Below are 24,159 nucleotides of genomic sequence, written 5' to 3' on the forward strand. Positions count from 1 at the left end.
TGCTTGTATGAGCTATCATGTTCATTTGAGTACATTTTCACTTACTGGACAACAGAGCTCCTTTTACGTGACACAATCAACTGTGCTTTAACACAGGTACTTATACATGCTATTACAGCACAATGGGGGTTTAATTATCCACCACATGGTACCCCATCCACTTGCATTTCACATCAGCATGGCCACTCAGGATAAAAAAAAAAGAATAATAAAAATTAAAGAGGGAAATAATGAATAAAGAAAGTGCAGTCTGATTTTCTAGACTCCCCGTGTGGAGTACAGGGCTGCCTGTGGAATACCAAATGGTCTGAGTAAGATGGTATGTGAGAGGAAATCACTGTTTAATATGAGAATAATGTCTGTGCAGAGTGTGACCCACTGACTTTTATAATAGAACTGTAAAGTCTTCTGCACTGCTCTGAGAGTTAGCATGTTAAACCACAATGGCTGAGGTCAACCCATTGAAATGCAATATTGAGTATGTATATAACCTTACTTAGGAGAAGCTAATGTTGGTGTAGGTTCAATGTGGTAATGAACCCACCCGTCACACAGTCACCACAGATATTATCTGTTGAGTAATTGGCATGCAGAGGTCCAGTTTGTGGTGAGGAATGCTGAACTGAAGGTTTCTGGTCAAGACACACAGATTTACCGCTGAGAGGGCTGCATACAAAAACACTATGCACTAGTTATAGTGTGATCTGGGTGTGATTAAAACTTTTAGACCTGGTCTATTTTTAGGATTTTGGCCCTGGTGTTTTGACATTTTATACCACACAGTTTAAGAAAGAAAAGGTAAGGCTTATTGGTTTCACCAAACTGCCTAAACTGCACAAGCTTATTGCTGCTTCCTGTTTTAACCTGATGTATGCATGTACCTTCTAGTTTGGGCCTCTGGAATCGCAGAAACACAATTTAATTTGTAGTGTTGCTAAAAGTACTAATAGGACCCCTAAAAATGAAACGATCATAACAGGCCTAATGGGCAGAACTAATTGGGTTTGGCAAGAAGCTAGAGGAGAAATCATCGTATTTAAAGATGTGGAAGATTCTAGTTACGAGAGAATGAAGGAGAGAAGAAAGGAGAGAACCCTTGCAATCTAGCTCATGCAAGCTCCACTGCTTCATACACACATGCATACACCCAACACACCTTCTTGGGGGGAGGGGAGTCAGACAATGACCTGCTGAGATCAGGAAGAAAGCAGCAGACAACTCCACCATATGTATTTGGGTAGTGACACATCTTTTGCAAATGCACCAGTTTAAACCTCCACAGCAGATTTCAAAACTATCAATATGTGACTGATTTGCAGCTTTAATGCAAAATGTTTAGTAACATTATTGCATTAACTATTTGGGAATTGACTCAAAAGTAATTGGAAACACCAACATATTTTTAATATGATGACTGTTTTTAATAGTTGGCATTTGATGACTGTCTGAAAGTCTACAGCCCACAGACATCACCAGATGCTGTGTTTCCTCCCTCGAGATGCTCTGCCAGGATTTTTTTGCTGCAGCTGCCTTTAGTTGCTTGCTCTGTTGGGTTGAGATCAGATGACTTACTTGGACATTGGAGGCTATCCAATTTTTTTTGCTTTTAGAAGCTCTTGGGTTGCTTTTTCAGTTTGCTTGGGTCAGTATCCATTTGCACTGACTCACTCACTGTTCTGGTTTAATCTGAGTGTAGCCCTGTACACTTCACAACTCACCCTGCTGCTACTACTAGCAGTTAATCCTGGTTTTTAGATGTTTTCTGGCAAAGTCTAATCTGGCCTTCTCTCAAGGATTTCAACTTGTTGTAAAACGTCTGATTTTTTATTTTAAAAAAAGATTTCTCTGAAAGGTTGATTTTTGGGTTTCAACCTTATGACATCCCCCTTCATTGGCATTAATATCTTGGAGCTGTTTATCAAGGAACAGTGAGTGTCATGGTCTCCGTGCCTGCCCGGCCGGCCCCACAAGGCTACATTTGCTGTCTCGGTTCTCTCCCTCTCTGCCTGGGCGGAGCTCACTGTGGGCTCCCGCCCTTGGCCCACACACCTGACAACAATCACCTGTCATCACCGGGAGCACTATTTGAGGCTGGAACACAGATCCTCTCGTCGCTGGATGATTGTACTACTGACGTTAGTGTTCTCACAGCTCCTGTGAACTTGTGCTTCGTGATTTGTGATTAGTTTGTGACTTCCCTTCTCTTCTGCTTCAGACCTCCCCCCCCCCGGACCTGCGACCTCCCTGCCGTATGAACGTGTGTGAGTGTGGGCAAGAAGACGTGAGCGAGTGTGAGAGAGCTACCTTGTGATTCCCTGGAGTTTTGGATTCCCTTCACTGTATATATATTGTGCACTGGAGCCGTAAATAAACTGTTTTTTGGAGACATCTAACCGCTCTGCGCTTGAGTCCCTACAACCAGATCGTGACAGTGAGGCCTCATCTGGTCACCTGGTTTGTTTCAGTCAATTGTCAAATTACGTTTGAGCTGTGTAAAAATTAAATTACTGCACTTCAGTCATAAATTTATTGCTTGTTTTAAAATCCACTGTGGAGGTCTACAGATGCAAAGTTACAAACTTTTTTATCAATATTCAGACGCTGTAGCAAAACAATAAATTAATTCAACGCTAAAAAAAAACCATTTATGCCAAAATGCTGAATTTAGGTACTGTAATTTGATTACTGTTAATTTTGTACAAACAACTACATTGTAAAATTTCAAATTTAATAGAGGAAATGGAAATGTGCTTGATTTCCCTTCATGATAAATTATTTCAGTAGATGAATAAACCTTTGATTTTAAATATTTTTGTTGCATTTTACTCACAATTATTCCTTCATGTTTACTGAGTGAAAAATACTTTGGTTGTATTTTATTTTCTCCTTGTATTCAGTTGTGTATTTTTTATTTTTTTTGCCCTGTTCACCATCAGTTACTTTGAGGAAGAAGTTATTGAATAATAAGCCAACTGGAATAATAAGTAGTGCATACAAACACAACCCCCAAGTTGTATCAAATCATTTTTTTCCCTTTTATCACCTCTTCCTCCATCCAAATTAAGCAATTAAGAGTGTGAGTTTAAGAGTGACATAGCTGTAAATTGTAAACAGTTAAAGAAATACTTTTGTTAAACTCCCTGTATTAAATGTCTGCACACAGTCACATATTGATTTTTTGATTTAAAATCCGCTGTGAAGGTCTACAGAGGCAAAATTACGAAAGTTGACATAACAACTGAAATAATAAGCAGCGCATATGAAAATAACCCCCGAGTTGTATGAAATCAAAATTTTCCTTTTAACAAGTTGCTCCAGCCAAAATAAATGATTAATGCGTTTAAGAGTGACATGCCTCAGTGATGGTCTGAAAGGCTTCTGCCATGGCAACAAGCTTTAATCCATCAACACAAATGCTGAGCTGCAGGGTTTAGTTGAACACATACAGTAAACAAAAATCTTGCCAACACAGAAAGGGGAAGAAAAAAAACACACCCTTTCTATCACTGATAATGATCCACAGCAATTTAGAAGGCCAGGAAGCATCGAAGTTTCTCCAGCAGTAAGTGAATGAATATTCTTTAAGCGCCGGAGAGTAATTCACTAGCTGGACAAACTCCCCTCGTGGAAGACAAATGTGTGTGAATAACGCTGGGGAACATTTGCAAGCAGGAGCTTCCAAGGAAGTACCCACTCTTTATTTAATATACTCCTCTCAGATGGATTGAAGCTGCGAAGCTTAGCACAGAAGCACAGGTATTTTTTTGATTAGAATTCTGGGAAAAGTAATATCTAATGATTTATCCCCACTGTCAGCTGATGGGCCAAACTTGGCTTCCTCCAGACGTATTGACATCAGTGATAACCTAAAAGATCACGTGCGCCTGAATTCAGCATTGCTCGGTAACAATATCCGGAAGGACAGGAAACAATATAATCTCAGGTCAAAACAAACTAAATTTAAAAACAGCCCAAGGCGGAAAAAAATGTCTTGTGACCCGATATTACCCCTTTTTTCTCTCTCAAGATTGTCAACTGCAGATAAAGAATACAGCCCTCATAAAGCCAAATTCTTCCATACACAGTAAAGTCCTTAAATTGTGTGCAGTGGACCATCGTTTCCTGCAGGGAGTCCGTGGAGATAACTCTATGCCAGTTAACAATGTCCTCAACCGGCCGGCCATCGGTTGCTGGGTGCTCCCAGTGCAGGTGAAGCCAGAGTGGTGGTGAGCAGCTGTCAGAGAGGCCTGTAATTGGAGCCCATTGCACCATTAGTCCTGCCCATTAGGCCTGTTATGATCGCTGTCTGTCTCGGCTACACTTCTACAGTCACTGTCTCCATTTGACCCAGGGCACTCCCTCTTATACAGGGACAGAGCTGAGACTTAATGACTTGTCACGTGTCCACCTGTGACTCTCCGGGCTGACGATCCAGCATGACACATTCCCCCGCATGCTGTCTGATCTGTAATGGTCTCCATCCATACAGGGAATTGGAGTGTTCACCCAAGGCAAAAAGGGAAGAAAACACTGAATGATTCTGTTCTGCTGTTTCTACACAGGCGACAGCAAGTGAAAACCCTCAGCCCAGAGAGAGGAAAAGCAATAGAAACGGGTGGTGGTGAAGGACAGTTAGTGAGATGTAAGAGCTGGGTGTGCAGTAGACATGAAATCATCAGCTGTCAGTGCAAATGATTTGCTCCATGCAAGAAGTGCTTGTGCAGCCACCATTTGGATGTTGTGAAGAGCAAACTTTTCTCCTCTTTGAACTTCTTTGTAGAGAAGGAAATCAATTTCAGCAATCTCAAATATCAAATAAACAAAACAAAAAAAAAAGCCCATCTAGTTGCTGTTGCTGCTGTTGGATATAATCCTAAACCTGTTCAGTGTTGTACAGCTCTTTCATTTAATGCATCTGCTAATGATCTTTCCATCCTCAACTCTGTCAAAACAAGATAATCTCAAGCATGACAGCTAGAAATCTAATTGGAGCTAAAACGTGTTCCTGGAGCCAGAGGGATATTGATCTTTTCCTCATTCAGCTACTTTGTGTACTGAATGTATTCCTGCCAGGACAAACAAATGGTGAATGTGCAGGGTGTGCACCAGGGCTCCTGACCATCCCACCTTCTGCTGTAACACCAGAGTTATTGTGGCAACTTCAGGCTCCATTAGGGGAAGAGCTGAGCTCACTATTGGCAGCCACTACAGAAACTGAGCATTTTTAAGCAGGCTTTCAATACCTTTGAGAGAGAACGAAGGGTTACTTTATACTTGAGAAAATGGAGTCAGAGTGGTGGTTATGTTGGCACCATGCACAGTCCCTGGAAACCACTTTATTTCGCGTGGTAGGAATACAGATTAATATGCTCTCTTTACTTCAGAAACGGAATGGGAGTGCATTTTTAACATTGCTAAAGAAGTGAAAATGTGTTAAGACTTTGCATGTCCTATTTGTAAAGCAATTTGCATCTCTTTACAGTCATTTGAGTCTCTCTGCGGTTGTTTTGCATGTCTTTTCACCACTGTGACCTGGCCTTTTGACTACATGTAATTGTTTCTACAGAGTATCAGCTCTGAAAAGTGTTTTTATTCCATCTCACTGTGATTAATAAAGAAAAAAACAAAATGTGCTTAATAGCCTAGCTACAGTGTAAAGGTTATTATTCTGCAATAACATATAACAGCTGGTCATTCAAAACCAATTTTGATTTTGTATTGTTGTGCTGAATTTGAAGTCCTTTTTGGTGCATCGACAATATCTCGCTAAAGAGAAGGGCCGCTGACAAATCCGAATCTGATTCGTTTTGCCGGTAAAGGTTGCTGATTGCTGTTCTGCCAGCATCCTGCCTGCCACACATCGTTTCTTTAAATTTAGCTTCCAAGGAGCCAGACTTTCTTGTCATTTTAAAAATGTTCTCCGGGGTTTGTCATTCATTTTCACCTGACCATTTTCAAAGTAACGTCTTTTTGGATGTTAAGCTCCTTAACACAAATCTATGTGGTATTCGAGCATAAAAAAAACTAATTCAAGGGATGAACCAGTGTCATGTCTACACATAACACACTCAGCAGAGAACCAGTTTTAAATTTCATCTTTATGCGCTTTGATACCAGCAACCTGAGAAGAAAACACACCATTTGTTTCCGTTTTTTCAGTTGAATCTATCAAAAATGCCAAACATAACTCAGTTTCTCAGGCATACAATAGTATTTTTCCAACAATAAGCTGATTCCCTTGGCATATCTTGGAATGGTGTGCAATGCGTCTCTAAAGAATTTCAGAAAACTGGACAAGCGCAGGACAAAAGCAGAAGGTGCAGATCTAAAAACGACCTGCAGAGGAGGAACAGCATCTGAAAATTATGTCTTTAAGAAATAGCAAAATATTGAACAAACCTTATACAGGACTCGAGAAATGCGCCTGGCCCTTCAGTCGATCTACTCTTCACTGAAACGTCATAAGAGTAGATTCAGTGTAAGAATTGCTGTAAGGATTTCTTAAGGAAGGCAAACAGGGAGAAAGGGAGGTGGAGGTATGCCACATTACACAGGAACGTGACTGAAAATCAGTGGTAGCAGGTCTTATAGGGTGATGAATCCAAATTTAAAGTTTCTGGTTGAAATTCTTGTAAATACATATGAAGGAAATCGATAGAGAGATACAAGACTGAGTGCCTACAGCTGTCTCTAAAACACAGTTGAGGCTCTGTCATGGTTTGGGGCTTTGTTTCAGCCAGTTCTGTTTGAGATCTTGTCAAAATTGATGGAATTGCAGACAGAAAAGTACAGTCTGTCACGGTGCTGGGTAGGGATGGGTATTGATAAGATTTTCACGATTCCGATTCCATTTTCGATTCTGTTTAACGATTCGATTCTTTATCGATTCTTTTTAAAAAAAAGGAGAACACTAAGGTCGATTAGCTTAGAACTTTGTTTTATATCTTCTCTTTGAACAAGATAGAAATTTAGGAGTAACATGGCCTTACAAACCCAGCAGTGAGATCTTAAGAGATCCAGCCTACGGCTCTTCAATGGGGTGTCACAGGGTCCCCAGGAAAAAAAATTGTAAATGTAAAATAATAAAATAAATATTCTTCTGTAGCTGGGCCAGCGAGCCAGCGTTTATGTTTAAACTTTTCAGTTTTGTGAATTCATGATTGATTTTTGGTTTTTGAAATGGTTTATTAGTTCGCTGTAGCATCCCCTTCCTGTCCCCTGTCAACAGTCAACAACAGTCAACAGCTTTATTCGCCACATGCAGGTTGCCCTGCAGTGGAATGGACCCGCCCCCCGACCTTACACACACAACACAGACATCACATGGGGATGCAGGTCAGAGAACGGTAACATTACAGAAAACCACTGAAATGTACACTACAATGGGAAAGTACAAGAGGAAAAAAAGAGACCTCTACTCATGCTGGGCTCCTATGGGAGGACAGCATGAGAACAGAAAACAAAAAAACTCCTCTGCACAGAAAGCACATAAATGTCCACAGCACAACAATATGGAGCACGTGACAAGCAACAGGGTTGGGAAGGGGGTGAGGAGTAATCCTAAGCAAACACAGCAGCCATCCTGCCACTGCGCCGTCTCTCCAGCGCGGAGATGAGTGAGTGCTTATCAGCCCAGGTGGCCTTGCATAGAATGGGAAGAACAGTCTAAACACAGTCATTATCAGGGAGTTTTTGTTCAGCTCCAGCCTTGACCCTGCAGCTGGCGCCGAAGGGATAGCCGCATTATGATGGTGGTTTTCTTTAGTGCGAACAACTCATGAGAATTTCAAAGCTGTTCTTAACAGTCCGACACTGGTCTCTCAATCTCCTGTTGGAGAGCCGTGAGCTTCTCCATGATGTTATCAAACTTGCAGTCCGTGGTCTTGTCATTCTTGTGCTCAAAGAGCAGATTCTGAGAACTCACGACCACAGTGAGCTGCTCCAAGATGTGATCCAATTTGCGCTCAGAGGTGGTATTCTGAGTGAACTTCTCCAAGATGTAATCAAATTTGCGCTCAGACGTCTTATTCTGAGTATTCACGGCAGCCGTAAGCTTCTCCAAGCTCTTATCCATGCTGCACTCAGTGAGCCCATTCTGAGAAGTCGCGCCTCATCCCATCGTTTCAATCCCAGCGGGCAGCCTTGTGGGGGTTTGAACAGCCGGTTCCGCTTTCTTAATTCTTCGATAAGCGAGGGCTGTCATGGTCCGTGGTCCTGTGTGTGGAATGTGTGATGCGCGGGTAGCCACACCCCCAGGCTGGGCCATCACCGGCACACCTGCTCTCCATCGGGGTGATTACCTGAAGAGCTACTTAACCCGGCGCTGACGGATGCTCCATGCCAGTCCGTTAATCACCTCTCTGTGGTAACTAGACTCCCGCGAAAGCGTTGCATTAATATCTTGTTGGAGCTGTGTTAAATCTGCCTACTTGTGTCTAGGTTTCGATCCGGCGTTCAGTGTCTGCCACCTACCTGTCCTCCTGCTCAATTGGATCACCCGGTGCATCATCTGGCCCATCCACTACCTCCACGGATTTCCTTCTCACGGACTTCCCTCCCGAGCTCCCACGGTCCCGTTCTAATTGTAAGCCAACTGGTCTAACTCAGTTTTGATGTGTTTCCTCCGCTTCCCGACTCCCTAGTAATCTTCTCCCCTTTCTGTTGCAGCCTCCCACAGTCCCGATTCCGGCTTCCTCACGTCATTGTTTCCCCGGGTTTTTTAGTTCCTCGTTTTGCTCCTTTGGTTTTCCTGGGTCGCCTTTTGTTGTTATAATAAAGTGTCATTTTCTGCTAGCGCTTGAGTCTGCGTTTGGATCCTTTTGTGCACGTGCGCCGCGGCGCATGACAAGGGCCAAGCCAGCTCCGATCAGCAAGAACTCTGTTATCATGGTTCTGAATAGATAGGTAGATATCTTCAGGGTCTTCGATCGACAGTCCCGCCAGGCACACGATTCTCCATTTCTGCCACCCGTCCATCGTGTAGCTGGCAGGGAAAGTCCCTCCAGGACACTCAGGCTCTCCCGAGCCCAGACTTCTCGTTGAAAAAAGGGTGTCAATAGCATTCAGGGACCAGTTGATCAAATCCATAATTCTCTTTTAGGTTTTAGAGAACAGACTGTGAGAGAGTGTTCCAGGGAAAAAGTAATACAAAAAACACGAGACTAGACAAGGACATAAGAGGCTAAGCAGGGAAGATAAGGGAGAGGAGGAGAGGAGAAAAGGGCGACCGCATTCGCCAAGAGCCAAACACAAGTCATCCTGTTTTTCCTTTGTCAAGTTAACCATGGTTTCTTGTTCAGTCATGTTCTGTTTTTGCTCCCCCTTTCTGTTTCCCCAGTCAGTCATGTTTCTGTTTACCCTTCTGTCCCTGTCGAGTTTGTATGTCTCAGTCTCTGTCTGAGAGATTGAGTTGCCTGTGTTACGTTGATAGTCCCTCATTTACTTCATGTTCACTTTAACTTCCCTTGTCTTCTTTCTTGTGATTAGAGTCAGCTGTGCTCCCACCCTTTTCCTCTTTCCCTTGTTACCTGTGTGTGTATATATTGTCTTAGTATCTCTATGTCCTTTGTCACGTGGTCCCTTTTACTGTATGCACAGTTCCTAGCTCCTTCCTTCCCCAAGTTTTGTATTTCATATTAAGTATCAGCAATAAAGCTGCCTTTCTCCTGCACTTGGGTCCACAACACACAGATTTTGATCCACCATACAATACCATCTGGAAAAAATCTGAGTGGCAACAGTTTCATTTGTCAGCACACTGCCAATGGAGTAAAAAGATAGTGTCCACTGTGTGTGTTTCTATCAGTCATGGACCGGCATCCCCAGAGCCTGGAGCTCAACATTAATGAAGCAGTGTGTGAACATCTTGACAGAAAACAGAACAAAAGGCAGCCAACATCCAAAGAAGAGCTTTGGATGTCCTTCAAGAAGTCTGGAGAACTATTCCTGAAGACTACTTCAAGAAATTACTAAGAGAGTTCAGGCTGTGTTGAAGAACAAAAGTGGTTATACCAAAAATGTACCTTTAAGCTCATTAGCATTATACAAACTCTGATTTTGTCTTATATAAACGTGGTTTCATGTTTCAAGAAATCTGTGTGCCTTCTTACTGCTACCAACTTAAATATATTTATGTCCTCATGCAGGCCCACATTGTTCTTTCTCCCATTGATTTAAACTTCCATATTCACTCAACTATAAAACTATGAAACAGTAAAATTACATTCAAGTGCTTCTCTCTGAAAACCTATTCATCCTTTTGTTTTGGTTGTTACTGTTACAACGTCCAACTAATCAGAATCCAAAATTTTAAATGGCCCTTGTCTGAGCACGCCCAGAGCTACTGGTACGCAGCTGCTGTGTAAACATCTGTTGTAATGCATCTATGTGCAGATGCTAAATTGCAACAACTTTTCATGATTTACATTTAAAGAAACAACAAAAATATTACATATTCTCCTCTTTTTTTCCAGTTTTGCACTTCCCAAATATGCTGACAGTTCTTTATATGTACTTAATCATCCTAAGAAGTGTTTTCATCAATTTCAAGGTCTTAAAGTCCCACTAACACAAAAGTGCCCATTTTTCATGTGAATAAAAAAAAAAATCTGTCAATCTTGTCTTATTAATGTTTAATGGATCATTCTGGGAAAGTACATTTAAAGACACTTCACTTGAACTCACTCTAAATCAGATTATTAACTTCACTGAAGCATCTGACAGGTGCAAAGCTCTTAAGATGTGACAGTGTGTCTGAAGTGCAAGAGGTTTGACGAAGCTTGTGCAGATCATTGAGTGGTACATGCCGAAACTTAAGCTGTACAGGAATTGTTGCACTGACGACTGGTATCGGCATATTCCATCACAGAAGAAACAAGCCCCGCGAGAGGCGGCCTACACACAGACACGTCTTCTTAGCGTGTGACTGGTCCCAGCAGCGTGGTCAGTCGTGACATGTCCAGTTTGATGGCTTGAAATAGCTCTTGTCTGTTCCAGTGAGGATTCACAGCTTTTAAAATATGTCTACAGTGTCACCTGAGGCACTAATTAAGCACTCCTCACTCCAAATACAAATACGCAGGCCACATTCACACCTGCTATGGCAGCACAAGCACTCCAATGCACACACACACACACACAAGCACAATCATAAAGCCACTTTTATACACACAATTCATCCCCCTCCCCTGCCATGAAATGGCTGCAGGCACCTCTCCAGCATTATTCATGGGAGTTGATGGGTCTGGACTGGCACCTGCTCAGACCTCCTCTGGACCATTGTCCTGGCAGGAAGTCCCTTTGCTTCATGTCCCAGTTGACCTCTTCATCTCGTGTAGAGATTGTCATTAAGGAAATCATTGTATCCAGATCCCAGATGGCATGTTAGGATTGCTGGCAAGCCCACTGATTATGGAGCAGCCCCACTGGAAGGTCTCAATCTTTCTGCATGAGCTGGATCTACAACATGTTCTCTCAGCCTTAGATGTTTGAAAGATTTCGGATTTCAGATCCTTGATAAACCTTTCTTCAAACCTTTTTTTCTTTTTTTTTTTTTTAAAAATACTGTTCTGTCAGTGTTTGTGTCCATCTCGGCTGTCATTATTTATCTGAAAACAAACAGAAACAGAAAGTGGTTTTAAATTCTCCACCCCAAGTGAAATCTGATTTGAGTGAATCCTGACAACAGCCCAAAGCAAAGCTGCTGTTTATTAATCCTCAATACGGGGGGAAATACAAAGCAGCCAGTTTAAATAAACACAATCGGATCAAATAAGAATAAGTCAAAGTAAGTAAAAAGAAGAAACAGGGGTGTGTTCAGCTTTTTTTGATCCTATAAATCTGGTCAAAGTACTTACAAGCTTGCTCTTGTCTTGTAAAGCAGGTGTGAATGTGTCTCTGTATTATTATTGTGTCTTTACCTTATGAATTAAAGCGCCTTGAGGTGACTGTTGTTGTGATTTGCCACTTTATTAACACAATGGAAATAAATTTAAAAATTACATTTCTTTCACTGGTTTTATGTAACACCATATTTTCACCCGGCACCTTTGTCAAACAGAAATAGCAGCGCTAATTTTTTTCAGAGCTCAACGGGAGATTACTGCAGTCCTTGTCTCCTCAATATACATGTACTGATGTGTCACTCTCGCTTGTTATTCATTAATTTTTCTTCCATTTGCTTCCTCTCTAATCTTTCTTGTGAAAAGTTCCACAGAATATATATCTTTCTCACTTGTTCCTCTTAGGATCAAATGAACATGAAACTAGGCAGTTCCTATTGATACTGGGGCTGTTTTACCCACAGCACAGCTGAACACTGAACACAGTGGGGAGGAAAAGGAAGACGTATCAAAGATGGAGGCCACAATGACAAAGGCAATGCATTTGATTTTCAAAGGGATGCAGATACCAGCATTTTGAGATCGCTTGACCAGGGCTGGCCTTTCCACTCTCTTACCTTTCATCTCAAGAGCTGTTCCCAGAAAAGAAATGAAGGAAAGCTTCTCAATATTTAAATGCATCCAGACCTAACGAGTTCGTGCTTTTATTCAGATTCGATATGAATATTGAAAACCCTGCTTCACAAGCACCAAACACTGGTCTGAAAAAGGCCTAATGGACCATGTTGTCATTGTCAGCCATCCGCTGAAGGATGAAGAGTCCTCTTCATCTGCCAAGACTTCACTGAATTGGTCGACATGGATTTATTTTAACATTCATCTCAATTAAAATCGATCATTTTCAAACAGTGATATTGTAAAATGGCATGATAAATATGTCTTCTGAGTAAATGCATCATCTTAAGTAGATCTCTGTTGTTAGATCGGCATGTTAGAGGTTGAAAATGAGAATAAATGGGCCACACATGCCACCCAAATCTAGGTAGAAACTGCAGAACGTGATACTAAATGATTACAGTATCCCTCTGTGAGAAACCTAGTGTGCTTTCTATTTAACTGTAAAATCCTGTTCCCCTCATACATGTAGGCATGTTATCTGTTTCATGTTATACAGGAAAGCATGCTGAATGTTATCCCTGCACAGGTTCAGCTCAGCAGTGATTATCAGTAACTCTAAGACGTCATGATCCGCTTCAAGCAGCATAATTACACACATTCCTGCAACATTTAGCAGCAACTTCAAAGGCTGAGAAATGAAGTCAACCTGAATGTGGCAGGAACTAAGGAACTGCAGTTCCTCTCATGGCCACTTGAGGCTGGCTCCACAAAGCAGTCAGTAGTAGATATTAACATGTCTAGATGTATGAAAAACTGCTGTGATCTTCAAAGGTACAGTGTGTAAAAATTCACCACTCGATGTCAGTAGGTTCTGCAGTCTGTTTCTTAGTTTACCAATTCAAGTGCATAATCCCAGTTAGGATGATTCATAATGAACAAACAACTCTGGCTGTCGTTCATTTGTAGCGAGTGTAAACTGTTAGTCCGCTGTTTACCTCAGTTGTCAACAAGTCGGGTGTCCACATCTATTTAGTCTGGAGGAGGCTGTAAAACTTTGTGAGAGGAATCTGATACAAGTCGATGAGTTAGTGAAGATCACTTCTGTCCAATGACAGCAATACTGAGATGACCTGTTGAGGTGAAGAGGAAGAAGATGAGGTAGAGATGAGGGAGGAGAGAGCAGTGGTGGACCAGAAGAAAGGCATAATGAGAGAGGTGATGATGAAAACGTGTACAAATATTAAATGGACAAAAATAAATGTGGCTGGTCTTACGCCACATATATAAAAAAATATTTTACTGTACCTTTAATAGCTAATTTCCTCAGTCATAACAACCGTAACAGGTTTGATTTTTATATCTCTTTTTTTATTTTTTCATGTTAAAAGCTGTTTTGTGATGTTTATGATTTTTAGAACATTTTTATTATGATTATCTGACAAATAATAGAGTTACAGTGTATATGTTAGTATTGAACAGTGGCTGTCAGAGTTTGTGGAATGCACTGTTACAGTCTACCGAGTCCATAAGTTCAGTTAACTTAGAGCCCCCTCATTTCACATGGTGTTTTCTCCCCCAAAAAATAGATCATTGCAAGAACATCTTCAAGATTTAATGATCCTTGATTAAATGAATTCAAAATACGCAGAAAATTAAAATATAAGCAGATGCTAAAGTATGTTGGAGCAAATCTATTGGAAGGGTGTGTACAGGGAACAGTGGGTTGTCTGATTTTACTTATTCCAGCGTGTTTGATTCAAAGCTCAAAACTGAAAGCTAACCGACAAGTACATGCATTCAAGGTGGCTGGATCCTCTTACTTTTCCCCTAGATTAGCATTTAGTTATATTTTCATCTCTTTCATCTCCTTTTAACTAAACACATCTTCTTAACTCCCGTGAAGCTTTTTGCATAACTGGAAGCTTGTTTATCAGTGGAATTTCATGCAGAGCAGCAGCGGTAATCTAAAAGCCACATTTGCAAAGCATATTTTGTCATCTCAGTGACACCCATTTGCTGTCTAAGTGCTGCAACATGATTCATTTTTGTGGTATTTGTGGTACAAAAAGAAAAAATATGCAAATGAGAATTTGCTTCTTCCAGAAGTACAACATTTCAATAAGTAACTGACTACGATAAACACGTTAAGATTGCTTGAGTGTAAAATCGTGGCCCAGTCTGTGATCCAGTTACAAATGGGATGTTATGCATGAATCACTGCAATTATTCTGTATTTCCTGCACAATCAGTGCATAACTAAAAGTCAATTCAGAACACACTTATGAAGGCAGCTTTTAAACACAAATGTATGTGTTGTTTAGCTTCTTGCTATGGTCAGCTAACTATAAAACTGGGCCAACTAACAGAAAACACTCTTGAGTATTTGCTTTTCCATCTGGTAACTTCATCTTCAACGAGTTTAGTGCAACAGGCATTTCTCCTTGAAAAAAAAAAGGCCCAATTGTGAAGAAGGTAAATAGTACAAGGCAGCAGCAGTTTGGTTTACCTGGACGAGGGCCACCTGAGAGACAAAACTACATGGTAATTTGATTTCAGCACATGCTGTTGATAAAGGCCTTATGCTCCTCTCTACTGCTATGATTTCATTTAGACGCATAATGCTGAACATTAATATCAATACGTACACTATTGATTTTTCCTCTCTGCTTGCTTTAAAAGAGAGGGGGTTTTAGAGCACAGAAAGGGGGATTCAATTGCACTAAATTTAATTTGGTGGTTTCATGTCAGCATAGATATCCTGAAATTCAGACTTGTCTGAAGCCCTGCTCAATATCCTTGCCTGACCCCATCCTCTGGTTTCTTCTCCTCAGAGAGAGCTGCATTAGTGTGAAGGAAGGAGAGAAGCTCTGATCTCTCTCCTTCCTCCGTCTTTTACAAATTCTCAGCTACCCTTACCCACAGAACCACAGCGGGTCTCACAAGGGTCAGTGTTGCAGTATATCCATAGAGAGAAAAGGCCGAGGATGTGGGTGTTTGATGGAAATGCAAAAACCCAGAGTTTCCTTTGGGTTTAACAATGAGCATGCTGTGCAAATGTCAAAGGTGGTTTGTGTGATTGTTTTGATAATCAAAATTTCATACTTTGCTTGAAGATCAGAGTTTGCTTGCCCGAGGAGGTTTATATAGGATTTTACAGAGAACTGGGCTGGTGGTTGGTGGGTGCGATTGACGTTGAAGGTAATGCTGACACCTCTTTCATCAGAGAGCAAACTGAATCCCGATATATTCCTCCGAATGTGCATTCTGTTAATTGGCCACAATTATAATTAATGGATGCACTCAACAAAGAATATTAAAGAACAGATGTTTACTCAACCTAAGTCAATAGTCACAGAAACCTTCAATTATGCCCCCCCCCCCCCCCCCCCCCACTGGGAACAAAGATGCACCATTAATCTGGGCAATTGACAGTAGATTGAATTGATTACCATATTATAAGGAAGCTTGGTTATTATTGCCATAACTCACTGCCGATTAGCAATCTTTTGCAAAGCAGAAAGAGACAGAGTAAACATGATCAAGATCTAATCACATGACCAGCCCATATTCATCTTGTATACTTGATTAAGTCAGATGTAAAGAGAAATCCAGGCAGAGAAGAGAGTGGGTATCAATTTCACGATATGAAAATAATTTCCATAGACACCCCCTGGGTGGTGAGAGGCTACCGCGCAGCAACCTGATTGGATACCATTAATCATGACCAAGCAGTCTATTGTTGCAGCAGAGCATGACTTCAACATTTATGCACAAACAAAACCCCACAGCCAAGTGTTTATCAAGTGCTGCCTTCACGGACGTGTCCAAAAAAAGAAAACAATTTCTCTCCCGCACAGTGAAAAAATGTAAAATCGTGAAAGAGGCAGATTCTTATAATTCCTTCAAACACCTGACGAGGAGATTTTCCTGTTTCTAGATTTAGCAGCGGCAAGAGTTCAGACAGCGAACATATGGAGAATGTTCGTTGATTTGCGCTTCTGACTCGCTTGAATTGAGATGTTCCCCCTTTGTGCTCTGCCTGCATGATGAAGGCTAGCATGTGAACCGTTGTCCTGTAAAACTGTGCTGGATGCATTCTTCTGACAGCTCTCTCGCTTTACTTTGCACCCGTACCTCCCTCTGTAGCCCTCCATTTCACACCACAGAGGTCAGGGATTCTGTGTGTGTGTGTGTGTGTGTGTGTGTGTGTGTGTGTGTGTGTGTGTGTGTGTGTGTGCATCTGTGTGTGTATGCATATGTGGAGTACTGTGAAAGGAGGAGAGTAAAAGAAAAAAAAAAGCTGAAGTGTGTATGGGGAGAAGCTGTCTACCTTCTCAGCTCCTGATGTTTGTCAGGCCTGTGGTGTTAAAGAAGTCCGACGGTATGTCCCCTACCTCACCTTGCTGCAAAACAGGGCCTGATATCAGCTTTCATCCACACTACAAGTGTGTGACGGGTGCACATGCTCTATGTAACAAGTTTGGGTTGCCCCCCCTCCATGTGTTTCTATGTGGATGTACGGTATATGTGTGTAGCTGCTCTATCTCGCGCACTGTTTTCCTCAGCTATTCAATATTTATCTTCTGTATGTGGCGAAGGTTAGCTTGAGGATGACTTGAGGATTAATGCAATCCTCAAACAGAATATAACATGTCAGTTTTTCAACATTTCTCTTCCCCCCGGTGACCAAGGATGGTTGTTATAAAGGGGAGTGATGGGGTGGAGTGGAGTCATGCTGCTGCACTTTGAGGTTGCTTTTCTGTATTATTCTGCACATGATGTATGTAATAAAGCAGCAGGAGAAACAATAACACCCTTTGGTTTGTTTTTAAAATTAGAAATGATTGAAATCACTTTGAAGTCATGTTGTAGCTTAGACATGAATATGAAAAGGTAAGCGATTCGCTAATATTATTACTATTGTTGACGTATAAGCTTAAGGTACATCTTGTCCACGCTATTTTCAGACCTGAAATAATTATGTGGGAAAAATTAATTGCTAACAATTTGGCCTTATTATACCCCCCCCCCCCGCCACCCGATGTGTTCTAGTCTTGTAAGAATTTCTGCTTTTCTGTGTTCATCCGAATGAAAAAAAATGTGCAAATTGATTTTTTTTATTGTTTTTCCAACATTTTATAGACCAGAAAATTAATTAGTTTGTCTACAAAGTGCTCAGCACATCACTGAAAATAATTTTTAGTGGTGACTCGGGATCTTTGTTACTGGTATAACACGCAGCTTTTCTTTCTTTGAAATATGAAGCAAAACAGAAATTCTTCCACTTTCAGTAACATTTATGGAATCTGATGTTACCTGCACACAAAAAAACACCCACAAAAAACAGAGCCTTAGATCACCTAGGCCAACCTACAAACCCCTGTACACAGATCAAGCTATCTCAATACAAACCCACATAAGCTTTTGTCCTTGTATATGGGATTAGCAAATGTTTTAAGTTGCTTTAGCCCACCCATGGTCCCTGCTTCATTTGGAAGCCATTTTTTCCCACCTCCACCCCAGTTCCTGCTTTTCATGCTGTGTCTGACTTAATCATTGTCACGTCTGTTATCACTGATGATGATTTTGTTTTATATTGGGGGTCTTGCTGCTGCTTTCCCTGCCTCAGGCTTTCCAGATATCCTCAGAGCAAAACTGAACTATACCACCAAATGTAAACTATTGCAGATGAAAATAACACTCATTTTAACTGCAGTAGTCCTGACTGAAACACTCGTTTGTGCTTTGCATACATAACTTCATTTCATTGGTGGTGGTCTGGTGATCACCCGCTAGAGGTCATATGTCAAACATCTTTTTATTTTCCATTTTATTACTGTGTAGAACAAAAAAAAGAACTGTAAAGCCAGTAAAACCTTTACAGTCTCCTCCCCCACCAGCCCTCATCTACACGTTTGAGCCCCACGCCTGCTTGTCCCAACGCAGGCTGCTGCCTGACAGGCAGCAAACTTGGTTTGACAGGTGGCCAGGCAGTGTCACAGGCTCACTGCAGAGAACAGTGCCTGTCTCCACTCATTTCCTCCTTTCTGCTCCCCTGACCTGAACCCCACTGCTTCATACCTCAGCTTACCCCACCCACCTTCCTGCTGGGCAAACATAATGCCAGAAATGGAGGCTTGCTTTTTGCAGACAAGCTCTTTTACACTAATGCTTCTCTGTCTGCTCTTTGGTTTTGTTTTAATGTATGTGTTTGTGCTAAAGGTAACACAAAAAAATTGAATTATGGATTAATAAATGGTGGAAGGAAGTCTCTCAAGGTGTAAAGATAAAAAGGTACAGGTACGAAAGGACCATGAAAATGTGCCCTCAGTGCCTCTTGCAGAGCTTTCATGAGAAATATTTGGGTCATTTGCTTTTTTGTCAAGGTGGTTTTGTGATATTCTTCACTGTATGCAACAAAATGCTCACATTCATCAAAAATGCAAATCTCATAGTAAAAGGTAAAAAAACAAACACAAAAACAAAAGAGAAAGTGTTTGTGTAACAACTCCTCATTACAGCAGAATCATTATAAATGAGACCAAGCTTTGTTACAGACCCTTTCCCACGAGTTCTGCCGGTTCCATTTTCATTTGCTGTGATCTCTCCCAGCAGGAAAGGGTCTTCATATGCAGGCGCTGTGGTTTATCTAAAAGGAAACTGCTAGTCAAATGAAAACACACACGCCCTGAGTTGATCCACTGCACTGTATCTCAGCATTCATCCCTTCAGAGCTGCCTTTTCACTCTGATGCGTTCCTCTGCGTCTCTTTTGTCTCTCCCTGCAGAGTGAGACACTTTCCTCGGCCTCGGCTGTAATTGATTTTTATGTAAATTGAGATCGGTCAGGAGATCAGCAGATTACCTCCGCATGGTTTTTCCTCATTCCCTCGCAAACGCACGAATACAGGTGTAAAAATGCACTGACACGCATGCCACTCTGTCTCCCACACACACACACTGTCACATTTACCCGAGCACGATTAGACCGTTGCCATGGAAGTCTTCCTAATGAGGACTGAGATGACAGTTGAAATTCAGACATTATAATGCATCACAGTGGAGGTCCCAGGAAATTGTTCAATCTCAAGAGAGGGGAAAAAAAATCTGGTTGACTCCTCTGTGTCCGACAGAGACAGTTAAATGGCCTTAAATCAGCCTTAATTTGATGTTTGATCTTCCTCACCCCTAAAGCATAATGGCCTTGAATATGTGATCCTGTCCATTCAGGGCAGGATGAAAGCATCTTGATGGCTCAGTCTGCACAAAGGTCTACGGTTAGCAGGAACATTCACCATTCACATGGCAATGAACAAAATGGATGTGGTGCTGCAGTGAGCTCCTCGGAGGAAAAAGAGACGTCTTCCTACCCCAAAGCACTTTTCAGATATATGTGTTTTGAAAGCACCTTTTCACAATATTTCTATATTTCAGAAAGATAAAATTATGCCCTTTAATGTTCAGCTCAACCCCCTCCTCCCACACCGTGTCCAGCTCAGTGCCATTATTTCAGTGCATTGTGCAAAAGAGGAAATGTCAGCACGAAGACATGCAGAATTTTGTAATGCTGTAGAGTTATTTCTGATTGCATTCCTACATACATACTCAAGGGAAGGCAGGGTCACCCTGCTAATGGAAGAACTCATCAGTATGTGCTGGGGTAATTAGCCGAATTAGCCAATCCTCTCATCTCTGAGGTGACCCTGGTGTTGGGGTGAGCGTTTGATGTGCAGCGAATCTCTGCAGTAATTACTGACTTCCAGCGAGGCCGTACCTGTTGGCCTTGTTGGCTTTGTTTATTCCGTTATGTTTGCACCAAATGAGTTTGAACGCTTTTTAGATCAAGGCAGATGTCATGACATTCAGATGCATTAAACCGTATTAATGCTTTGACAGATAAATTAGTGGCATTTTTTTTATTTCAGTCCTCGATCCTGCGTGACTAAGAAACTTTAAAAAAAATTGATAAATAAAAACCCAAATACAGTTGTCGTAGCAACAGCTAGCCTGTGCACGTAGGCTTGTGTTAATGCCACATAAACACAAAACAATCCTTTTGTTGCATTTTATTTATGCAGTTTTGCACTTGTTATCCGCGTCTCTGTGACATTTGTGTAAGAAATAAAATCACTCTGAATTTTTGTTTTCACACTCCGTTTACTGAAAGTAGTTTGAATAGCCATGCTTTTTCTCTTTCGTCTTTATAGCGAGACATCCGGAGGCCATTATAGGGCATATGAAAAACTACCCTTTTCTCCATTACTTTGCTAATTCAACCTCTTCCATCCATTGTTGCTTACACATATCTCACTGCCTCCTTTCTCCCAATCTCGCCAAGAGAATATTTAACCTTGGCGAAGCTCAGGGAACAGATGGTGGGCCCTTATGTGTGTCCGGCATCATCCTCGGCTAATGAAGTGATGTCTCAATAAACACCTGACAGTGGGTCAAACCAGCTTGGACATGAAGGCTGCCAGTTGACTAAGCAGGGAAACACTCCCAGTTCCTTATTGTATCCACATTATGTTGCCAGCACATGAGCCCATCTTCCCAAATCAGACCAGCCATGCCAACTGCCGCACCTGCAGCCTTACATACTGACAACAAGCAGAGCGTGTGCTGTGCATTCACAATTCTAGACACATTCAACAAATAGCTAAAGTCGCTATGCTTAAATAAAATCTGTAATTAAAAAAAACACTCCTTGGGCTAAAATGATAACGTTGTTTTGATTTTGGCACAAGATTAGACTTGAAAACGTGTCACTCATCACAAACACCTTGTTGAATATATGACAGGAAGAATGAAGGAAGTTAGGAAGGCAAAAGGGGTTCAACCCAGGACTAAACTGTACCTAACAAAGTGGCACAGCATGCATTCTCTGTTCTTGACCAGAAAAAAAACTTCTTACTGATCTTGCTCTGCATCCAAAGAAATCTTTAGCTGCACTCTACAAATGAGCCTTTAAAAAAATTCATATTGTGAAAATAAGAGGCATATTTTGCATGAAATATCAAGAGAAACTCCTCCTTGAATCGCTACCTTATCGTGGTGGAGGGGTTTGTGTATCCCAGGGATCCCAGGGGCTATGTTGTCTGGGGGCTTTTGCCCCCTGGTAGGGTCTCCCATGGCAAATTGGTCCTGGGTGAGGGACCAGACAAAGAGCGATTCAGAAGACCCTTATGAAAAGAACATCGAGGGAACAGTTTACCCTGCCCGGGATAGGGTTACCGGGGCCCCGCCCTGGAGCCAGGCCCGGGGAGGGTGCCCGAGGGCGAGCGTCTGGTGGTCGGGCCTTAGTCCATGGGGCCCGGCCGGGCACAGCCCGAAGAGGAGACATGGGCCCATCCTCCCGCAGGCCCACCACCCGCAGGAGGCGCCATAGGGGTTGGGTGCATTGTGTGCCGGGTGGCGGCCAGGAGCGGAGGCCCTGGCGGACTGACCCCCGGCTGCCAAGACTGGCAATAGGGACATGGAATGTCACCTCGCTGGTGGGGAAGGAACCTGAGTTAGTGCGTGAGGTTGAGAGGTACCGGCTAGATATAGTCGGGCTCACCTCTACGCATGGCTTGGGCTCTGGAACCAGTCTCCTGGAGAGGGGCTGGACTCTGTCTCAGTCTGGAGTTGCCCCTGGTGAGAGGCGGCGGGCTGGGGTGGGTATTCTAATATCCCCTCGGCTTTCTGCCGGTACGTTGGGGTTTTTCCCGGTGCACCTTCCAGCACCCCCCCCCCCCCGGGGGGGGGGGGGGTGCTGGAAGGTGCTCCACCTGGAGACTCTGTTGTCCTGCTGGGAGACTTCAATGCTCACGTGGGTAACGACAGCGAGACCTGGAGGGGCGTGATTGGGAGGAACGGCCTCCCTGATCTGAACCCGAGCTGTGCTTTGTTATTGGACTTCTGTGCTAATCACAGTTTGGCCATAACGAACACCTTGTTCGAACATAAGAGTGTCCATAAGTGCACGTGGCACCAGGACGCTCTAGGCCGTAGGTCGATGATCGATTTTGTAATTGTATCACCAGACCTGCGACCATATGTTCTGGACACTCGGGTAAAGAGAGGGGCTGAGCTGTCAACTGATCACCACCTGGTGGTGAGTTGGATCAGGTGGCGGGGGAGGACGCTGGACAGACCTGGTGCACCTAAACGCATAGTGAGGGTGTGCTGGGAATGTCTAGCAGAGGCCCTAGTCCGCGAGATCTTCAACGCACACCTCCGGCAGAGCTTGAACAGCATTCCAAGGGAGACTGGGGACATTGAGTCCGAATGGACCATGTTCAGCGTCTCCATTGCTGAAGCTGCTGCATTGAGCTGCGGCCGCAAGGTGGTTGGTGCCTGCCGTGGTGGTAATCCCCGAACCAGATGGTGGACACCAGAGGTGAAGGGAGCCACCAGGCTGAAGAAAGAGTCCTATCGGGCTTGGATAGCCTGTGGGACTCCGGAGGCAGCCGACAGGTATCGACAGGCCAAGTGGAATGCGGCTCGGGCAGTGGCTGAAGCAAAAACTCGGGTGTGGGAGGAGTTCGGAGAGGCCATGGAAAAAGACTTTCAGACTGCCTCGAAGAGATTCTGGCAAACCGTCAGGCGTCTCAGGAGGGGAAAGCGGTGCTCTACCTGCACTGTGTATAGTGCTGGCGGAGCGCTGCTGACGTCGACTGAGAAAATTGTCAGGCGGTGGAAGGAATACTTCGAGGACCTCCTTAATCCCACTGACACGTCTTCCGAGGAGGAAGCAGAGTCTGGGGATGAGGGGAATGACCCGCCAATTTCCGGGGGCGAGGTCACTGAGGCAGTTAAACAACTCCTTGGTGGCAGAGCCCCTGGTGTTGATGAGGTCCGCCCCGAGTTCCTGAAGGCTCTGGACGTTGTAGGGCTGTCCTGGTTGACACGCCTCTGCAATGTTGCGTGGAGATCAGGGGCAGTACCCGTGGACTGGCAGACCGGGGTGGTGGTCCCCATCTTTAAGAAGGGGGACCGGAGGGTGTGTTCCAACTACAGGGGGATCACACTCCTCAGCCTCCCTGGGAAAGTCTATGCCAGGGTGCTGGAAAGGAGAGTTCGTCCGCTAGTCGAACCTCGGATACAGGAGGAACAATGCGGTTTTCGTCCTGGTCGCGGAACACTGGACCAGCTCTTTATCCTCTCGAGGATACTTGAGGGTGCATGGGAGTTTGCCCAACCAGTCTACATGTGTTTTGTGGACTTGGAGAAGGCATTCGACCGTGTCCCTCGGGGTGTCCTGTGGGAGGTGTTGCGGGAGTATGGGGTGTCTGGCCCATTGCTACGGGCCATTCGATCCCTATACAACCGTTGCAAGAGCTTGGTTCGCATTGCCGGCAATAAGTCAGACTCGTTCCTGGTGGGTGATGGGCTCCGCCAGGGCTGCCCTTTGTCTCCGGTTCTGTTCATAATTTTTATGGACAGGATTTCTAGGCGCAGCCAAGTGGCGGAGGGCTTTCGCTTTGGTGGCCTCGGAATCTCATCTCTGATTTTTGCGGATGATGTGGTTCTGTTGGCTTCATCGGGTGAGGGCCTCCATCTCGCACTGGAACGGTTCGCAGCCGAGTGTGAAGCAGCGGGAATGAGGATCAGCACCTCCAAATCTGAGGCCATGGTTCTCAGCCGGAAAAGGGTGGAGTGCCCACTCCGGGTCGGGGATGAGTTCCTGCCCCAAGTGGAGGAGTTCAAGTATCTCGGGGTCT

This window comes from Perissodus microlepis, chromosome 5, assembly GCF_051167445.1.
Source record: "Perissodus microlepis isolate ML-2025 ecotype Zambia chromosome 5, ASM5116744v1, whole genome shotgun sequence".
NCBI classification, from domain to species: domain Eukaryota; kingdom Metazoa; phylum Chordata; class Actinopteri; order Cichliformes; family Cichlidae; genus Perissodus; species Perissodus microlepis.